The sequence below is a fragment of the Armigeres subalbatus genome, unplaced genomic scaffold (genome assembly GCF_024139115.2).
Source record: "Armigeres subalbatus isolate Guangzhou_Male unplaced genomic scaffold, GZ_Asu_2 Contig1716, whole genome shotgun sequence".
NCBI classification, from domain to species: domain Eukaryota; kingdom Metazoa; phylum Arthropoda; class Insecta; order Diptera; family Culicidae; genus Armigeres; species Armigeres subalbatus.
The window spans coordinates 4,574-25,010 of NW_026942524.1; the positions used below are offsets into that span (position 1 = coordinate 4,574).

The 20,437-nt window shown below is 38.4% G+C and overlaps 1 pseudogene; it reads left to right on the forward strand.

Moving 5' to 3' along the window:
- Positions 1-451: 451 nt before the first annotated feature.
- LOC134203248 (cytochrome P450 12b1, mitochondrial-like) lies at positions 452-15,374 on the forward strand (annotated as a pseudogene).
- The last annotated feature ends 5,063 nt before the right edge of the window (positions 15,375-20,437 follow it).

Consider the following 20,437-nt stretch of genomic DNA (forward strand, 5'->3'; position numbering starts at 1 on the left):
ACAAAATTATTCAATGAGGCTACTTACTTACATATACGTATTTCTACCTCTACAGTAAGGTTCTCTGCAGTATCTCATAATGGACTCAACATTCTTGAGGTTCTATGGGGAATCGTACATACGACTTATTGGCAAAATTCCGCCTTTTTAAAAAATAAAATATAGCCGGTGTTTTTTTATCAATAACTGCTTGTTTTACAGCTCATAGGCTACATATAAACAAACCACCAACGATCAGGCAATGAAGATATCAAACCAAACAAACACGTGAATAAACCCACACCACCGCTAGAAGTCAGCTTTTGCGTCGTGGATATCAAAAGCAACCTGCGCTGAAAACACTTCAAATCGTCAATACACCACACCATATTCCACGGCGACAGCTGAGTTGATGCAGGACTCTGCTGGTGGACCTGAGATGCGTAGCGCACAAATACTAGGAGCCAAGCGATCACGCGTCCACAAAACAGAAACTGCGACCACCGAAAAAAAAGTTCAATGTCATCCATCCGGGCAAGGGTAATGAAGATAATGACTATGATGACTGGTGTTCCGATTCGCGATCTCCGCATCGCGTTGTCGTTGTTGTGGTTCGCACTAGTTCGCAGTACTGCTCCCGCTGCTGTCAGGCCGATATCTTGCTGTAATCGATACCACTGGATCCATATCAGTTTGACCGAGGTAGCTGATAACCCAAATCGCACCTAATCAAAGGGGGTTTATTCTTCCACTTGGCACGGTGAGATATTAAACGACCAGTCGCCGGATAATTTCATTTGCAAACGTTCCTCACTCCAAGTCAGTCCGGTTGAAGAAGGTTTCGCAAGTTGAACGCAAACATGCTGCGCCAAGCGGTGAAAGTGAACAACTCTTTGGTGGTCAGTTCGGTTCGGTTCCGTAGTACTCAGGCCCAGGCTGCAACAATTGATAGTGCTGCGGACGATGCCAGGGACCAGGAATGGGACAGTGCCCTGCCCTACAGCAAAATTCCCGGTCCGGGAGTGTTTGAGATGCTGAAAAATTTTGCTCCAGGAGGTAAGTCAAGTTCGTGAGCAAGGTCATTTTCGTTACTCACTATCTGACGCGTGTCTCTATTCGGCATGGGTGTATACGACAGAAGTGAGTCAAAGGGTCGAGTAGTTAGGGAAAATATCCATACGATGAAAATAAAATGTATTTCGAAGGAAACCAATGGGTCACGAACAATGGCAGAAACTAGGTCAGGTGGTAGCACAAGAAGGCACAATTTGCTCGTGAACACCTTTGCTTTAAGCGCGGTACGGTGGTCTGAAACATAACGGAGAGTGATAATTTAAGCAATTCATTCACACCACCATGTAGCAAGAGCGTGTGTTTTGCTCGCTGTACACAGTAAAAATAAAAAGTAATATCACATCAGATTCGATGCACATCATCGCCGTCGTAAATATTATGTTTTATTACATTTGATTGACGTAACAAAAGTTGACGTACTCGATATTTCGTTTTCAAATGAATGCAGTGTAATTAATTTTCCACGTAATATTTTCGATGTAACTGATATAATGACGTAAAACAGGTCAGGATGAATCCCGCTTTCGGGAGCAGGGTTAGGGTATTCGGATTTTTTCTTTCATGTACAAAAATACATTTTCAGATACAACAATTTCAAATTTTATTTATTCAAAACGCTTTTCATCGTATCCATTAAATACTAAATAGAATAGAGAGGTTTTGTTCTATTATTGGCAGGGGGTTTTTGTCGACCGAATTTTATGAAAATTGGCCACAATATTCTTTGATATGCAATTTGAGTATAATCAGTCATAAAAACCCCCCCTACCAATAATAGAACAAAACCTGCCAAAGCCGTCATTACCCCTATTACATCATTTCTTTCGTTTTTTATTTATTTTTTACTTTCGCTTAATTTTTCCTTTATTTTAAATTTTGAATTTTCAATATTCAATTTTCAACTTTCACGTTTTAATTTTCTAATTTTAAATTTTTTAATTTATTAGTTTTTTAATTTTTAATTTTTAATTTTTAATTTTGAACTTTTAATTGTTAATTTTTAGTTTTTAATTTTCATTTTTTCATTTTTTATTTTTAGTTTTTTATTTTTAATTTTTAATTTTTAACTTTTAATTGTTAATTTTTATATTTAATATATTTAAATACATATAATATATTTTATCGGCGGTGACGTGACAGCACAGAGAACAGTTGACTGTTCATTTTGAAATTGCTTTGGAATGTCGCCGGTATCCCGTGCATAATCAACGTTAGCGTCATAAAAAATGCCACTTGGCGCTAGTGTCGTTATGCATGAAGAGCATACCAGCGCCATCGTGTTGTCAAAATGAGATTGTGAGTTGCAATGTCGACGTCGATGGCGTTGAGGTTCGGTGTGTTTGTTTACACATGTTTTGCAAGAAATTTTGTTCGAGCCTCCATGTCTGTTCTGTTGATTATCGGCAATAGAGGCGGGAGAATTTGTTGTGAAGTTTTTTTAGGAAGAATTTCCTCTAAAGATCCTCCAGTCGCACCTCAAGAAATTTGTCTGGAAATTCCTTCAGACATTCCTTTGAAATTACTCGCACGGATTCAATTGGAAATTCCCACAGAATTACTCTGGAAATTCTTCCATCAATTCTTCCGAAGTGTCATCCTTCACAATATCAATTCCTTCACAATTTCCTTCAAGAATTCCCTCGGAGCTCCTCCAAGAATATCTTTAAACCTTCACCTTTACTCTTTCAGGAATTTCTCCGAAGTTCCTCAAGAAATTCCTCCGTATGTTACTCAAAAATTCCTCTGGAAGTTCCTCAAAGAATCTCTCTGAAGTTTCTTCAGGAATTCCTCCGAAGCTCCTCCAGGAATTATTTCGGAAGTTTCTCCAGGAATTCCTCCGGAAGTTGCTCCAGAAATTCCTCCGAAAGCTTCTCCAGGAATTTCTCCGAAAGTTCCTCCAGTAATTCGTCCAGAAGTTCCTCCAGGATTTCCTCCAGAAGATTTTCCAGGAAGTCCTCCAGAAGATCCTCCAGGAATTCCTCCGGAAGTTCCTTCAGGAATTTTTCCGAAGTTCCTCCAGGAATTCCTCAGGAAGTTCCTCCAAAAGTTATTCCGGAAGTTACTCCAGGAATTCCTCTGAAAGTTCAACCAGGAAATTCTCAGGAAGTTCCTCCAGGAATTCTTCCGAAAATCTTTCAGGAATTCCTCCGAAGTTCCTCCAAGAATTCTTCCGGAAGTTCCTCCAGGAAGTTCCTCCGGCAGTTCCTCCTGGAATTCCTCCGAAAGTTACTCAAGGAATTCCTCCGAAGGTTCCTTCAGGAAGTCATCCGACGTTCCTCCAAGAATTCTTCCTGAAGTTCCTCCGGTAGTTCCTCCAGGAATTCCTCCGGAAATTTTTCAAGTATCCTTCCGGAAATTCCTCCGAAGGGTCCTTCAGGAAGTCATCCGGACGTTCCTCCGAAAATTCTTTCGAAATTCCTCCGGCAGTTCCTCCAGGAATTCCTCCGAAGTCCTCAGGAATTCCTCCGGAAGTTCCTCAGGAATTCCTCCGAAGTTTCTCCAGGAATTCCTCCGGAAGTTCCTCCAGGAATTCCTCTGAAGTTCCTCCAGGAATTCCTCCGAAGTTCCTCCAGGAATTCCTCCGGAAGTTCCTCCGAAGTTCCTCCAGGAATTCCTCCGAAGTTCCTCCAGGAATTCCTCCGGAAGTTCCTCCAGGAATTCCTCCGAAGTTCCTCCAGGAATTCCTCCGAAGTTCCTCCAGGAATTCCTCCGGAAGTTCCTCCAGGAATTCCTCCGAAGTTCCTCCAGGAATTCCTCCGGAAGTTCCTCCAGGAATTCCTCCAGAAGTTCCTCCAGGAATTCCTCCGGAAGTTCCTCCAGGAATTCCCTGAAGTTCCTCCAGGAATTCCTCCAGAAGTTCCTCAAGGAATTTCTGCGGAAGTTCCTTCAGGAATTTTTCCGAAGTTCCTCCAGGAATTCCTCCAGGAGTACATGCGGAAGTTACTCCAAGAATTCCTACGGAAGATTCTCCAGGAATTGTTCTCGAAATTTCTCCAAGATCTCCTCTCGAAGTTCTTCCAGCAATTTCTCCGGAAGCTCGCTAAGGAATTTTCCAGGAAGCTCCTCTAGTGGAACATCCTCCAGGAGTTCTAGTGGGAGAACTTTCAGGAATTTCTCCGGTAGACCCTTAAAGAATTCGTCAGAAAGTTCCTCCAAAATTTCTGCGGAAGTTCCTCCAGGAATTCCTGCTGAAGTTCTTCCAGGGATTGCTTGCAAGATCGCTCAAGAACTTTTCAGGAAGTTCCTCTAGGAATTCCTCCAGAATTTTCTCCAGGAGTTCCTTCAAAGATCCTCCAGGAGTTCCAGCGGAAGAGCATACAGGTATTCTTGTAGAAGTTTCTCTGGGATTTGCTTCAGAAGTTCCTCCAAGAATACCTCCGGAAGTCCTCCAGAGATTTGTGCGGAAGTTCTTTCAGAAATGAATGCGGAAGTTTTCTCCAGAAATTTCCTGTCCTGCAGCAGTTCCTCCAGAAATTCCTGCGAAAGTTGCTCCAAGAATTCCTGCAAAGTTATTCCAGGAATTGCTCTAGAAGTTTTTCCAGTAATTGCTCCGGAAGTTTCTCCAGGAATTCCTCCGAAGTTCCTTCAGCATTTCCTGCGGAGGTTCATCCAGGGATTCCTCCGAAGTTCCTACAGAAATTCCTCCGAAGTTCCTCCGGAAATTCCTCCAGAAGTTCTCCTAGTACTTCCCTCAAATTATCAAAAAAAAATCCTTGTACATCCCCCAAATTATCATCCACGATTTTTTTTCTGGAAATCAGCTTAGCTCAGCTAGAAAGTATAGAGAAATTCATATTTTTAAATTCCTAAAATTTTCAAATTTTCAAGTATTTAAATTTTTAATTTATTAAGTCTTTAATTTTTAAAATTTTTACTTTTTAAGTTTTTAATTTTTCAAATTTTATAATTTTTAAATTTTATTTTTTACAATTTTAAATTTTAAAATTTTGAAATTTTGAAATCTTGAAATTTTGAAATTTTTAAATCTTTAAATTTTTAAATATTTAAATTTTTCAATTTTTATGTTTAAAATTTTTAGATTTCTTAATTTTTAATTTTTTAAAATTTTTGAATTTTTTTATCTTTTAATTTTAAAATTTCAAAATTTTTAAATTTTTAAGTTTTGAAATATTTAAATTTTTGTATTTAAAATTTTTAGATTTCCTAATTCTAATTTTTTTTCAATTTTTTAATTTTAAAATTTTTAAAATTTTAAGTTTTTAAATTTTTAAACTTTTAAAGTCCTAAATTTTTAAATTTTTATATTTTTAAATTTTTAAATTTTTAAATTTTTAAATTTTTGAATTTTTGAGTTTTTAAATCTTTTCAATTTTTGAATTTTTAAATTTTTAAATATTTTCAATTTTTAAATTTTTCAAATTTTTAAATTTTTAAATTTTTTAAATTTTTAATTTTTTAAAGTTTAAATTTTTTAATTTGTTAATTTTTAGATTTTTGAATTTTAAAATTTTATAATTCGTAATTTTTATAAATTTATTTTTTTTAGTTTTTAAATTTATTAACTTTTAAATTTTTATTCTGTTTATATATTTTATTTTTGTAATTTTTATTGCATGATTATAAGTTCATCACGTAAAAGTTTCAAATTTGAAAATTAATATATTTTTGAGTTTTTAAGCTTTATAAATTGCTAAATGCTATTTTCTGAAGCTCAAAAATTTTTCATGTCCAAATTTTGAAATTTCAGAAATTATTAATTTGTAAACCTTCCAATGTTTAGATTAAGATTTTTTTTAAATGTTTACTTTTTTAAATTTATAGATTCTTAAACATTTTAATTTTTATATTTCTAAATCCTGAATTTTGCAAAATTTGATACAATGACCAAAATTGATATTTTAACATTTGCAAATTATATAATTATGAAATTTTAAGATTTTGATTTTTTTTAATGTTTTAAATTTAAAAATACATATCGCAAATTTGAATATTTAACAGCCCTGTGTTGCATAATTTAATCGTGGTGGCCAAATAGCTCGGTATATAGTTTTTAATCTGCATTTGTTTGGTTTAATCACTTCACTGCAGAATCAACATCAGTAATTGAACTTTCAGGGAATGAATTTTTCCTTGAATCATTTCTTAACATCGTACTATTTGGAAATACATGCGCGCATTCAAATATACCTATATTCCTGCATCACTTGAAAGAATCAAGTTTACTTCAGCTGATCAGAATAATGCCCACTTGCTTCGAGTAATCGTTCTGTGTCATCCAGGGTAGCACCGTTTCTCCGTCGTTTGCTGCCTGACGAAAAACAAACAAATAAACTTCTGAAGCATTGTTAACGATTGGGTACCTACCTTGCGGAATGGTTTCACTAACGTCCAGAAATCTACCAAAAATTGTTCGTGGAAAATAACTCGCCAAATTCGACGATGACTGCAACAAAAGAGTATATTGTATTAGGTACAATTCCAAATGAAATGAAGTTCACGCTGATCAGAAACTTACCTTCTTGATTCAATTATTGAACTTCCCAATCAGAGAATCGCGATGCCGGATTTTCCTTTGCCAAACACAAAAACCTTTCCTCCGAATGTGGGCGATCAGCGGACCACTGGTTTTCCGGAAACGCACTTAAATTTTAACTATAAAAAAGTTTTATCCCGCACAATAACATTTTCGGCGATCAATCAGCACCCGAAAATTTCATCTGTTTGACAGTTCGTTTTGGGGTTAGTTTGGGCGCGATCGCAGCATATTTATGCAATTTTACATTGATTTAACATAATAATATATCTGAATATGTAAGATTGTGCAACTTGTTCAACCGGCATGATGTGCATCATTTTATATGTAATAAATTACAAACTTATGCAGGTAATTTTAGGTACTTTAAGCGTAACATGAAAAATATTTTGCCTGTCACACTTTACATTGAGTTATGTAATAAAATATCAAAATGGCTTAATAATACCTCAAATTGATTATTACATAGAGTTTTTGAGTACATTGACCAAAATTGCGTCGCAGCATATTAATATTTTTTTTGCTGTGCAGTTATTCGTTGCTTTTTTGTTGAGATTGGGGCCTCTGAAAATGCAAGGTGCAAATGATTTAAATTCTGTACAGCTTCATCTTAAAGCTCTGATCTGTAGAGTTCACCCAAGTTTGAATACTGTTTCGGATCACTAGCAAATTAAAACGTTTGACTCAATGCTTAACTGCGATCGATTTATTCTTCCGATCTCCAATCTGGCTATACCACTCAGCTCATCTAGCCTAGATCAAGCCCGTCTTCTGAACCACACTGCTGCTCTAGCTAACCCTTTCACTTTGTATGTTGCTCTCTTCTAACTCTACTCTTACGGGGGGCTTTAGGGTGGTAATTATGTACTCTACATCCTTCTTCTGGTCTCCGGATTAAGTTCTAATAACAACGACCAAAGGTTTAAAAAAAATACAGAAAATTACATTGCATATAATCATAATTCAAATCGTGCTGGCATCTTAATGGATCTCTTCGGCCGTTTAGTGGGTGGAGGTTCCTGCAACTCTTTGTTTCGAGTCGTCCTGTCCGCTAGCGTCGTACGTAAATCAGAATTTCCGATGCCCGGTTCTTTCGGAGAATCGTCCTGATCATCTGAAATCGGTGTAGCCGGTAACTGTGGCCTATCTGTTAAAGACATGTAGCGGATTTTAATAGGGTTTTCGTATAAATATATAATTCTGATGTGATACGATTGACACGGTCATACTAACCATCTTGGCCATGGAAATTTGGCCACTTTTTCAAAAGAGCTACTGGGCGTCTTATTTAGTCCTGTCGGCACTCAAGACAATCGCGTCACTTCCGTTTTCTGGATCACAGAATACTTCTCCAATCGAAATCTAGGTTCCAGTTTTCCCATATCTTAGTTTTTAATCATGGCAGTATCATCAACGGATATTGCTGATTCTTTGGCATGACATCGTTTGTCCGCATACAATTTTCCCTGCATTTTCTTTTATTGTGTCCTTATCACGCGTTTCTTCATCCTGATTCCAATACGGCTCGGTTCTTAGCGAAGATAGTAGGTGTTTCTAAGGCCTTCCAGTGAGAAGTTCCATTGGGGACTTTCCGGTGAAAGAATGCGGAGATGTATTGTAAAGAATATACATATTCATCAACCGCTTTCCTCCAGTCTTCTTTAAACGATCTGGCAATTGTAGTGCTCGAATGGTCCCCTGGTTCTGTCTTTCAACTAGCCCATTCATCTGGGGCCAATAAGGTATGGCACGCACGAGTCGGATATTCTTCCTGATACAGTAGTTCGTGAACTCTTCACTGCAAAAGGAGGTCCATTATCAGTTCGAACTGATTCAGGTAGGTGTGCTCTGAAGATACGTTCTAAGGCCTGACTAGTTTTGGATGCATTAGTGGTTGTCATCTCTATGACAGTTAAAAATCGTCAGTAATAATCAACTACTATCAAAAACGTCACACATTCTCTTGCCGAGAAAAATACAAAGCTAAATCTTGCCACGCTCGATCAGGCATTTCCTTACGAATCATTGGCTCTGGCGGTCCCTGTTGGCTGACTGAAGCACAACCAGCTCACTCCTGCACGTGATTCTCAACTCCCCGGTCCATGTACGGTCCATGATCGAATAGGGACTGCTTTATCTCTTTCTGACTGACTGACAAGAATTAGAACAACAAGGCCACTAAATGCCAAGACTGACATTTAATGGCCGTGTTGTTTTTTTTAACTTGCATTAAGAACGAAAGAGAAATAGATTTGTGCGTGTTGTATCCTACTGTTCTATATTGGGATCAGGATTTCAGATAGTAATCGAATTTTGAAGAAGTTCCAGAACTATGTAATTCCGACTTTTCAAAATTCAAAAAATAAAAATGAGTATTTTAGCGTGTTTTGGGTACAACAAATAATATTTTAGCCTTAGCTTCTGATCCCATAGTCAAATCCAGCCAATTTTCAGTAGCAAACAATGGGACAGAATTCCAGTCGAAGGAGCCCGGCTGTTCGGCCACATTGAGAGTTGACGTAAAGTCAATGTCAACTTCTCTCCCGAACAGAACATAAGGGTGGGATTATGAGCATGTTTTTATTTAGTTTTTCAACAAACTGTCACCTCTATGGATTCGCTTCATGCGTTATACATATTGTACTCTGTGGTTCGTCTTTGACTTTCTTGATAAGATATCAATTTGGTTTCATCGTTGCTGTTCATATTAATGCTGAAGTTGTGGAGGGCATTCTCTTAATTAACCAATGGCTTCAGTTAATATAGCTCAAATCAATCTACAGCATAAAAGAACAGCAACGATTAATCTTCGTTGACTTATGCAAAATGGCAAATCCCGAGTGGCTTTGGTCAGGAATTCTATTATCGCAAGGGTAGCTTCTACCTAGGTAACCTAGTGAACCCGGTTTTTGCTGCTTTCAGTAAAGAAATAGCAATCTTCGATCAATGCCGTTAATAACGCTATCGTTGCTACACTTATCTCTGAACTAACAACCAGAGATGTATGTGTCGTAACAATTGATGCAACTGGCGGAACCAGTCAGGAAATACGTCTATTGTACGGTTTATTTACTACATGACGAACCATCCCCTACGGATGCTTTCAAACGAGTTGTCATATATTGCACTACAAAAGGCCTTCCGCTAATTGTCGGCAGTGATGCTGGGGTAGCTCGGATATCAATCTGAGAGGCTCCAGCTTGATGGAATACTTAAGTAGTACCGAACTTAGTTTACTTAACATAGGCAATCGCCCAACCTTTATGGTATCTAATAGAGCAGAGGTGTTAGACATAACCCTGTGCTCCAATAGAATCAGTTACGAGTTGACGAGTTGTCAGATGAGGAATCGATATCTGACCATCGCTGCAACTACTTTGATCATTTGAATGTTACTTCGCAGTCCTTGCGTTTTAGATCCCAGTTTATCTTTACACAGAGTTGCTCTCTACCAAATTTCATGGATATCTACCTTCTATAGAAACTCCTACCGACTTGGATGACGCAGTTGATACAACAACGTTGCACATCGCGGAAGCTTTCGAAGAAGCTTGCCCTTTGCGTTCTGCTAAAACCTCAAGAGGAACCCCTTGGTGGAATTCCGATTTGGCTAAGCTAAGGAAGCAGAGTAGAAGCAGTTGGAACAGATGCCATTCAGCAGGGACGGATTCTTTCAAGTTGGCTCGCAAAGCTTGAAAGTAGGCTCTACGATCTGCTGAACGATCCGGCTGGAAAAACCTTTGTGTAAATGTTTGAGTGATGCTAGTTGATTGAATACAATTCTTGCAAGATCCAAGGATTTCCAAGTTGGCGAAATTCGCAAGCCAAATGGACTTATTTGTTACGCACTTCCCTGGATGTGTCGATATAACCTCTTCGGATGATCCTGATGTCTTTTCATGTAGCTAGGGGGCTTGGGCTCAAGCATATAGAATTATAACTACTGAATCGATTCAATGGGCAGTGGGCACTTAACAGTTTTGTTCCTACAAATCTCCAGGGAGGATGGGATTTATCCTGTTCTACTTCAGAGAGGTTTTGAGCATATCAAACATGTTTTGAAAAACTTTTAGTATGCAGTTTTGCTGCTGGGTATATTCCCATATCCTGGCGGGATTTCACTGTAAAGTTTATCCCAAAAGGAGGACGTGCTTCATATGAAGAAGCAAAGAGTTTTAGACCCATCAGTCTGACCTCATTTCTTCTGAAATGCTTAGAACGTATTATCGATCATCACATTCGTGATAACTGTTTGGCAAACATGCCTCTTCATGTTAATCAACATGCTTACCATTCTGGAAAGTCCACTGTGACTCTTCTACACAAGGTTGTGTACGATATCGAGAAAGCATTCGCTCAGAAGCAATCGTGCTTGGGTGCTTTCTTAGATATTGAAGGTGCTTTCGACAACGTGTCTTTCGATGCAATATTGAAGCCGCACGCTGTCATGGGCTCCCTTATATAATAACCAAATGGATTCACCAGATGCTTAAAATCGACATCTCTACTCGACATTACGTCAAACAGCAATTAGGAAATTAAGTGTCTGCGGATGACCTCAAGGGGAGTATTATCTCCACTTTTGTGGAATCTCGTTGCAGATACGCTATTGAGGTTACTCAATAATGGCGGTTTTCCTACCTATGGATTTGCTGACGACTATCTAACATAGTGGGTTTGTGCATTACTACCCTATTCGACCTGATGTAAAATGCTCTTCAGGTACATGAAAGTCGGTGTCGCTAATATGGCCTTTCGGTCATTCCGAATAAAACATCTATTGTTCTTTAACGGAAAAACGTAACCGTAATGATATTCGTCTATTACATTTTTTTGGTTTTGAAATCAATGTAACTGATCAAGTATAGTATGTTGGTTTAATTTTGGATTCAAAGCTTTCCTGGACTTCTAACATTGAGTTCAGAATCAAAAAGGCGTGAATGGCTTTCGGCCAATGCCGACGAACCTTTGGTAAAACTTGGGGTCTTAAACCCAAATATACAGGGGTTAGACAAAAGGTTGAGATAGGCAAAATTTGACGATGTTCAAATCATCATAACTTTGCGTAGAATGATCCGATTTTGATGAAACTGGGACCATCGGACGCGGAAACTCTTCTAGTATACTGTCCCCATGCAAAACCTCTGATCGGCGCTTGGCCACCGCAGATGTTCCGGTATTCCGAGGGTATGTTAAAATGTATTTTTTTCTGCTTGTCATTTTATATGACGTTTACTGCCGTCACGTTTTATGCTTTCCCCAGAAACTAGAACTAATATTCTGCACAATGCTGGCTGCAGATCGAAAATCCGATAGATATACGCAAAGATATGGCTATTTTCGTGAAAACGGTACGGGATTGGCCATACCCCCTGAACAAATGTCACTTTCGAATAACACCCGGAACCTGTTACAAATTGGCCAGAGAATCTTACAGCCCTCAAAATGTATCTTTAATAAAGATCCTATATTCATCGTCTTGGGAAAACATGAATTTTGAAACCCATATAATGCATGATTCCAGATGGTGCCAAACCGGCCCCTCCTGGAAGGCCCATGGAACTTCCTATAAGGGTGGCAGTGGACACTATCATTCTGAAAATGTTTCTGTAATCATCGTCTCGCAAAGCCATGAAGTCAGATACTCATATTTGTATTATTCCGATCTGTTATTATTTAATCATGTTCCCGGAACCTTTTTACGGAAATGGCCGTATCTCTGTGTAGTTTAGATGGATTCTCGATCTACAGCCACCATTGGCCGGCATATTAGTTCTAGTTGTCGGAGAAAGTATAAAACATGATGAAAGATAACGTCAAATAAAATTACAAGCAGTGAAAAAAATGCATCTTGAACATAACCTTGGAAAACTCGAACATTTCCGGTACAAGGACCAATCTCAGGTTTTGCAGAAGGACAGTATACTAGATGAGTGTCGGCTTCTGATGGTCCTGGTTTAATCAAAATCGGATTATTATACGCAAAGTTATGCGGATTTGAATTTCGACTTATTTTTACCTATACAACCTTTTGTCTAACCCCTGTAAGTGTTTACCAAATATTTGAAGCGCAATTGTGCATAGACTGGGCAGCTACATATAAAATGATAAGAAGTTCCATAATCAGATTCACAACTATCACAAACCTACTTAGCAGTGAAATACCTTTCTCGTATATTTTTTTCTTTTTCTTCTTCTTCTTCTCGATAAAATAAAAATGGAATGGTCTGTGTTCGTATTTGCATAACTCGAAAACGGATGTAAGGATTTTATTCATTCCATCAGTTCCTTTGTTATAGTTTCCGACAGGTTTATATGATATTTCCTTATGCAAAAATCACGATAAGGGTAAAATAAGGATTCGTAAGGGAATTTTGCATAGGCAGTTCACGACGCACATTTTCGCATACTATGCAGGACAACGTCTGCCGAGTCGACAAGTGTATTATAAAATGTGACAAGAAAAGCACCTAAGAGAGTTCGAAATTGCATTTTAGGAAGATATATTTAGTTATTTCCATCAATTCATATTTATTTGCGTGCATGAGAATGCACCAAAACATTTTTCTTTCGGTTTTGTTTTTTTCCACTTTTTTAATAACTCCGGAAGGCAATGGTCGACTGGGCCAATTTTCGGAAGGTTGGCTCACATTTTTTTATCATCAAAATTGTCCTAGAGCTCAGAACTCACAAGTACGATAGTATTGTTTTTGTGGCTCACATCGCTCGATAGTTTGGAATTATCTGGGTGACCTAGTGACTGCATCATCGTTATCTTCTCACTTTCCATAAATTAATTCATATTCTGGTGCTACGAACATTGGAGCCGAATGTCGGTCTCAAGCAAGCTTCTGTCGCTTCTCTGTGTAAGAGCGACTGATCTGGTATTGTAGGAGTAGCAACTACGGATAGTAAAGCAAGATTTAAATCATTTCTCAATTATTTGCTTTTTCAAGGCCGCTACCATAATGCCAACTTTCCTCAAATGCATCGTCTCTTCCGTGAGGATTATGGTGATCTGGTTAAGATGCCGGGCATTCTCGGACGCAATGATGTTCTGATGAGCTCCGACCGGACGATTACGAAACCCTCTTTCGCAGTGAAGGTCAATGGCCCATACGACGAGGTTTCTTCGATACGTTTGTTCACTATCGACAGAAAGTCAGACCGGATGTGTTTAAGGGTCATGGTGGACTGGTGACCGAGTGAGTAGAAGAATGCAAATGATATGCCGCAACGTTTGGTCAGGTTGATCGGTATTCTTTTTATAGGCATGGAGAAAATTGGCAGAACTTCCGTACGGCGGTCAATCCTGTTATGCTTCAACCAAAGACGATCAAGCTGTATGTTGACAAATTGGATGATGTTACACAAGAGTTCATGAAAATGTGAGTAGAAGCTATACAATAATTTTGAATTTACTTAGGATGCATTCCCCCAACAATTCAGCATGTTGAAAATTCGCGATGATAAGAATGAGCTGCCAGGAAATTTTAATCAGTGGTTGAACCGCTGGGCATTGGAAACGATGGAGTACTGGCTTTGGACACCAGATTGGGTGTTTTGAGGATTCGCAGTCTGAAGAAGCTCATCTAATTGTCAGCAATATTCGTCAATTCTTCGAACTAACGTACCAGCTGGATGTGCTGCCGTCCGTGTGGAAATATTATAAGACACCGACATTCAAAAAACTGATGATCACGCTGGACAATCTAACTGAGTAGGTATCCATCGAACTCATTGACGTGCTTTTGTACTTACAATTGAAATCTGTTTATAGTCTGGTAATGGCCAAAGTCGATGACGCTGTTATTAGATTGAAAAGAATCCTCAGCTCCCAACGATACCCAGAGTGTGTTGGAAAAGCTGCTAAAGGTAGACCGACACGTCGCAATTGTCATGGCATTCGATATGTTGATGGCTGGTGTGGATACGGTGCGCAAATACAGACTGTCAATAATTAAAGCTCCACCTAATGATTGGTATTTGATTACAGACCTCTTCGGGCGCTACAGGAATCCTATATCTTTGGCCAATAATCCGGATAAACAAGCCAAACTTCGGGAAGAAATTCGAAAAGTTCTACCCAAAAAAGATTCACCGTTGACGCCTGAAAACATGCGCAATCTTCCATATCTGCGTGCTTGCATTAAGGAAGGTCTACGTCTGTGTCCACCAGTCGCAGGAAACTTGCGTGCCGCTGGAAAGGATCTCGTTCTACAAGGCTATCAAATTCCGAAGGGGGTACGACCAGATGATTGAGTGATTGTAGGTAGGCAATTAATCTGTTCATTCTTTCGCCATAGACTGATGTTGTCATGGCATCTATGATCCTGAATCATGAGGAGAGATTCGTCGAGAGAGCCAAGGAGTTCCTACCAGAACGTTGGCTCCAGGAGGAGGGCTATCCTAATGGTAAGGATGCTCATCCGTTCTTGAATTTGCGGTTTGGGTTTGGAGCCCGCACATGCATTGGTCGGCGCTTGGCCATGCTGGAGATGGAGATGATAATTTCATGAATCACCCGTCTGTTTGAGTACAGGTGGAACTACGGTGAACTGAGGATAACTTCTACGCTGGTTAGTGTACACGTCAACGAGCTTCGATTCAAGATGACAGAGCTGGAAGATTAGAAATTGTCCAGATTTCATGTTTTGTAATTATTAATTAATAGTTTATTTAAAACTAGGCTGGGTTTAAAAATAAGATCTCATACACAAATGAAATGATGTCTTGGTTTTTATTTAACCTAAATAACATGTTTGGGATGACTCATTTTTAAAAGGTAATTTCTTTATTTTTTTTAAATAAAAGTTCTAATTTTATACGTGTTTTATTTGTATTAACTCTCCGAAGATCAAGTTATCCATATTGCATAATCGTGTGAACAGAGTGTAGAACAAAAAATTTCAAATTCAAGATCGTCACGAAGTTAGGCGAGATTTCAAACGCTTATATAGACTGTTCCATAAACTATAAGCACATTTGGTCTTAAAATATTTCGTCCTTTTATAATTTTTTACAAGTTTTTGGTAACGTATTGCTTATTTTTTGTTTACTTTCTTCTAGTGTCGAGTTTTGCAGATTTTATGATATGTGTCATGTTTAAGGATTCTTTGCTTCACATGGTTTTGAGGTGTTTGCACAACATAATTTTAAAAGTAGTTTCTTCAAATTTCTCATCAATATCCACACTAAATCAAATGCATATTGTCATTATGCTTATTTACTAAGCAGTACAGGTGTCAAAATTTGAAATCTTATAATCGAAATATTTAGCTAAATATTTTCTAAACTTGACTCAAAATAGGTAAAATACTACTTGGGCCTATGGACTCGATTCCCGGCTCACTGCACAGAAAACTAATGATTTATACTGTTAGGAAGCCGTAGGTTTATGATTGATACACGGAAACAAATGCATACCCACAATCATGAATAAAAAGTCATGAAATCATGAATCATGCCAGTTCATGAAATCATGATCACAAATTCATGATTTCAGGAACATTATTCATGGTACTGCGCAATCTTCAACAGTCGACAAAATGCATAAGTGGTCATACTTCGAACACTCCCTTCCCAAGAAGTGAGAACGGCTGAAAGGTAGCACGCCGGATTCTCACTCAGTGTACTCGAGTTCAAAACCCCCTGCTTTTTTTATTTTTCGATCTCAATAACCAAATCGTAACGCATTGGTTGCGTTACGCGAGAATAAATCATGAAATCATGATTTATATTCATGGTGTATTTTCATAAAATGCAAGGTGTTGGATTCATGAAATCATGAATTATTTTCTCATTTCCGAACGGATTTTTACCCGTGTAATTTTGAAAAGTTACCCGTTTATCTCGCACAATATTTAATATTTTTTAACCATTTATTTTACCCCTGTTTGGTCCAATTCTTTTTCTCCTTCTTTTTATTGGCATTACATCCCAACACTGGGACAGAGCCGCCTCGCAGCTTAGTGTTCATTAAGCACTTCCACAGTTATTTACTGTGAGGTTTCTAAGCCAGGTCACCATTTGTACTTTCGTATATCATGAGGCTAGCACGATGATACTTTTATGCCCAGGGAAGTCGAGACAATTTCAAATCCGAAAGTTGCCTAGACCGGCACCGGGAATCGAACCGAGCCACCCTCAGCATGGTCTTGCTTAGTAGCCGCAAGGTCTTACTGCACCGCTAAGGAGGGCCCCTTAGGGTTTGATCCAATTATAGAAGATAAAAAAATGTAGATTTCAAACTTTTGCTCTTCGTTGCAACACCACTGAGCAAGTGATTCTTTCCACTTTTACAAAACGGTATCATCATCTGATGACCTACTTGAAAATCGTCACAGTGCTCGATACAATCATTGCCTGAAGCTGTTAATCATCACACCATAATGCTAAACTCACGCAATTCAATCTTACCTGATTGTTAGTATCACTAGAACTTATATGAATATATTAAAATACATTTAAAAATGTATCCTAAACCGAACAAAAAATCACCTCGGCTCAAGAACTTCTAGCCGCACTGTGCTGCCAAAAGGCCAGGAGCATTTTTAGTATGAAAATAATCCTTCGTCGTTAATAGGAAAACTAAAGATACGTTGACGCAATCATGTTATTTACAATTCTTTCTGATTTCAAAAGTGAAAAATATTGTTTTTCAGTATTTGGAAGGAATTTAGATGAGGAAATATATCTGCTCAATTTCATGTTCATAGAGGACTACCTGTCTTATAAGCGTTTTGTACATGACACATTTGGTGCGGTGGCGAATCTTTTTGACCGCAGTTTATTCTGGAGCCCGTAGTAGGCCCGACTTCCACAGATGATGCGCCTTCGTATTTCACGACTAACATTGTTATCAGCCGTTAGCAAGGATCCGAGGTAGACGAATTCCTCGACCACCTCGAGGGTATCCCCGTCTATCGTAGCACTGCTTCCCAGGCGGGCCTTGTCACGCTCGGTTCCGCCCACCAGCAAGTACTTTGTCTTTGACGCATTCACCACCAGTCAAACTTTTGTTGCTTCACGTTTCAGGCGGGTGTACAGTTCTGCCACCTTTGCAAATGTTCGGCCGACAATGCCCATGTCATTCGCGAAACAAATAAATTGACTGGATCTGTTGAAAATCGTACCCCGGCTGTTACACCCGGCTCTCTGCATGACACTTTCTAGCGCAATGTTGAACAACAGGCACGAAAGTCCATCACCTTGTCTTAGTCCCCGGCGCGATTCAAACGAACTGGAGTGTTCGCCCGAAATCTTCACACAGTTTTGCACACCATCCACCGTTGCTTTGATCAGTCTGGTAAGCTTCCCAGGGAAGCTGTTCTCGTCCATAATTTTTCATAGCTCTACGCGGTCTATACTGTCGTATGCCGCCTTGAAATCAACGAACAGATGGTGCGTTGGGACCTGGTATTCACGGCATTTTTGAATGATTTGCCGTACATTAAAGATCTGGTTCCTTGTCGAGCGGCCGTCAACGAAGCTGGCTTGATAACTTCCCACGAACTCATTCACTAGTAGTGACGGACGACGCAAGATGATCTGGGATATCACTTTGTAGGCGGCATTAAGGATGGTGATGGTTGAAAAGGTGCAGTTCAAAATGTTTAGGATTTTCAGATATAAGTAAAATAAGCATGAAAATCACTCGTTTTGTACCCTTTTCACGAAAACCCCTCACCGCGTTGTACCCGCCCACTTATAGACAAAATTTGGTTACGACCTGAAAGATGATTAAATTATCTTTCGAAAAAGCCCTAAAATCCAAAATTGGCCAAACAATAAAAAGTTATAGCATTTCAATTTGGGGTCAATTTGACCCCAGAGCACAGACAACGTAAGGTTTTTTGAGCACAGACAGAAGGTTAATGCCGCTTTGTTAGTTGAAAATGATTAACGATTTTCCGTTAATTTTCATAAAACGTTAATCAACGGTAACGTTAACGTTCTTTCTTATTTAAACGTTACGAGCTGTATTATTTTTGTTAATGTTATTGTTATTGTTAAGAGTTTTCGAAATCCGTTTTTGAAGGAAAACTTCAACTTTTTCATATTTTGTTTATATTATTGGCAAAACTTTTATTTGAAAAGAGTTTTATTTGTAAAAATATGTAAAATTTATACATAAGGCGATTTAATATGCAGAAGAATTTTCCAAATAAATTTGAAATCATATAAAATTTGCTTTCCAATAAACGAACAATTTGCCAAAGTCATCATTACTCAGCTATTTTCGTTAGTCAGATGACGATTATATGACATAAGATAACAATATCACGGTGTGCCTGTGACCATTATTAACGAAAAATGTCTCGTACTTGACCTGACTCAAGTCGAGACACTGAAGACGACTTTACAAGTCAGCAGACTTGAGTCGAGTCAAGTATATGACACTGAAGACGACATTACAGTTGAGGTTGAAATACGTATATGTAAAAGTAATACGATTTGGTGGAATTAAATGGAATTGTAGTGAACTCGTCTCATGGCAGTGAACTATTTCTTAAATAGTTTCAGTATTTTAAAATCTCTCATTTTCTTACCTGGCTTTATGGAAATGCGATGGTATCCCTCTTCTAGTTCTTAGTCGGATACTAGTATTCCCTGTGTCAGTTAATTATTGAAGTAAATACATCGTAGTTCAACAAGTCAGTTAAATTGTTGAGACGTTCCGAAGTGGTGCATATTTGCTTTTTCCGATCTAGCCTTTCCCATTTTTTTTCCAAATGGAACTCGTTTTCGTACCACTGCTTGAATCGAACTGGATGGTGGTTGTATAACTGACAACAGATGATGCACATTGTTGTTAAAATGTTGGTTACTAGTCTTACTAACTACCCAGTACCCATGAAAGACAAAATTGTTTCAGCGCGGTATTCTATGTTACCAACTATTATCATATTTAATAAAAGCAGAATCATAATACAGAGTGTAGTTACTTGTCTGTCATAGACAATATTCACACTTTGGTATGATTAGGAGATTGAAGTGCAATAAATGCGGGCTTGGTAGTCATATGGCTACTGCTTCTGCCTCATACGCAGGAGGTCGTGGGTTCAATCCCAGGTCCGTTCCATTCTCCTACTTTGTATCTTTCTCTTTATTTCTCATGTTCTAGCAATCGCTAGAACTGGAAATGGACTTCCATACCGTTTCCATTACTATTCCTATACCTTCAACTTGAGTATTCTAACAGTAATCTGCTAGAATTGGAAATGAACTTATAGTATAGAGCTCGTTTCCTACATCCAATTAGAAAATTCCATCAGTTACCTTCTCCTATCTATCACATTGGCAGCTCGTTAACCAAGACGGACCTCTGCCTCTCCAACCTATCCCAGAAATTCCAACAAATTCCGCATGAACTCGTGGCAAGTGCAGAGGTATATTCGGCTTGCAGTGGGCGAGTGATTGCATCATCATTTCCTCGCTCTTCCCTACATTGACTTGCATTCTGACGTGGCAGGCGCCCAGTATGACCTAACAAATGAGATCACCAGTACTTGTACATTGAAGATGTGTGCTAGTCCCAAGCAAACATCTGTTGGTTCCCTGTGCAAGAATAGTTGATCTGGTCATAATGGAGTAGCAACTACGAGCAGTCAATCAAGCTCAAGCTCAAGCTCATTAGGAGATTGAAGTGCAATAATTCTGTAATTTGAATACTGTATTGTGGTTGTATTGTCTATTTTGTCATTGATATTAGAACAATATTATCTCTAACATCCTTTGTTTGTTTCTATTATTCAAAGAATAGGTTTTAGGTTATAGTTGATTGAGGTTGCAAATAGCATATTTGATGATAATTTATTTAGATGTAATTAGGAGGACGGTATATATGGTTGCATATTAGTGAAATATCGAACGCAAAAATCATTAAAT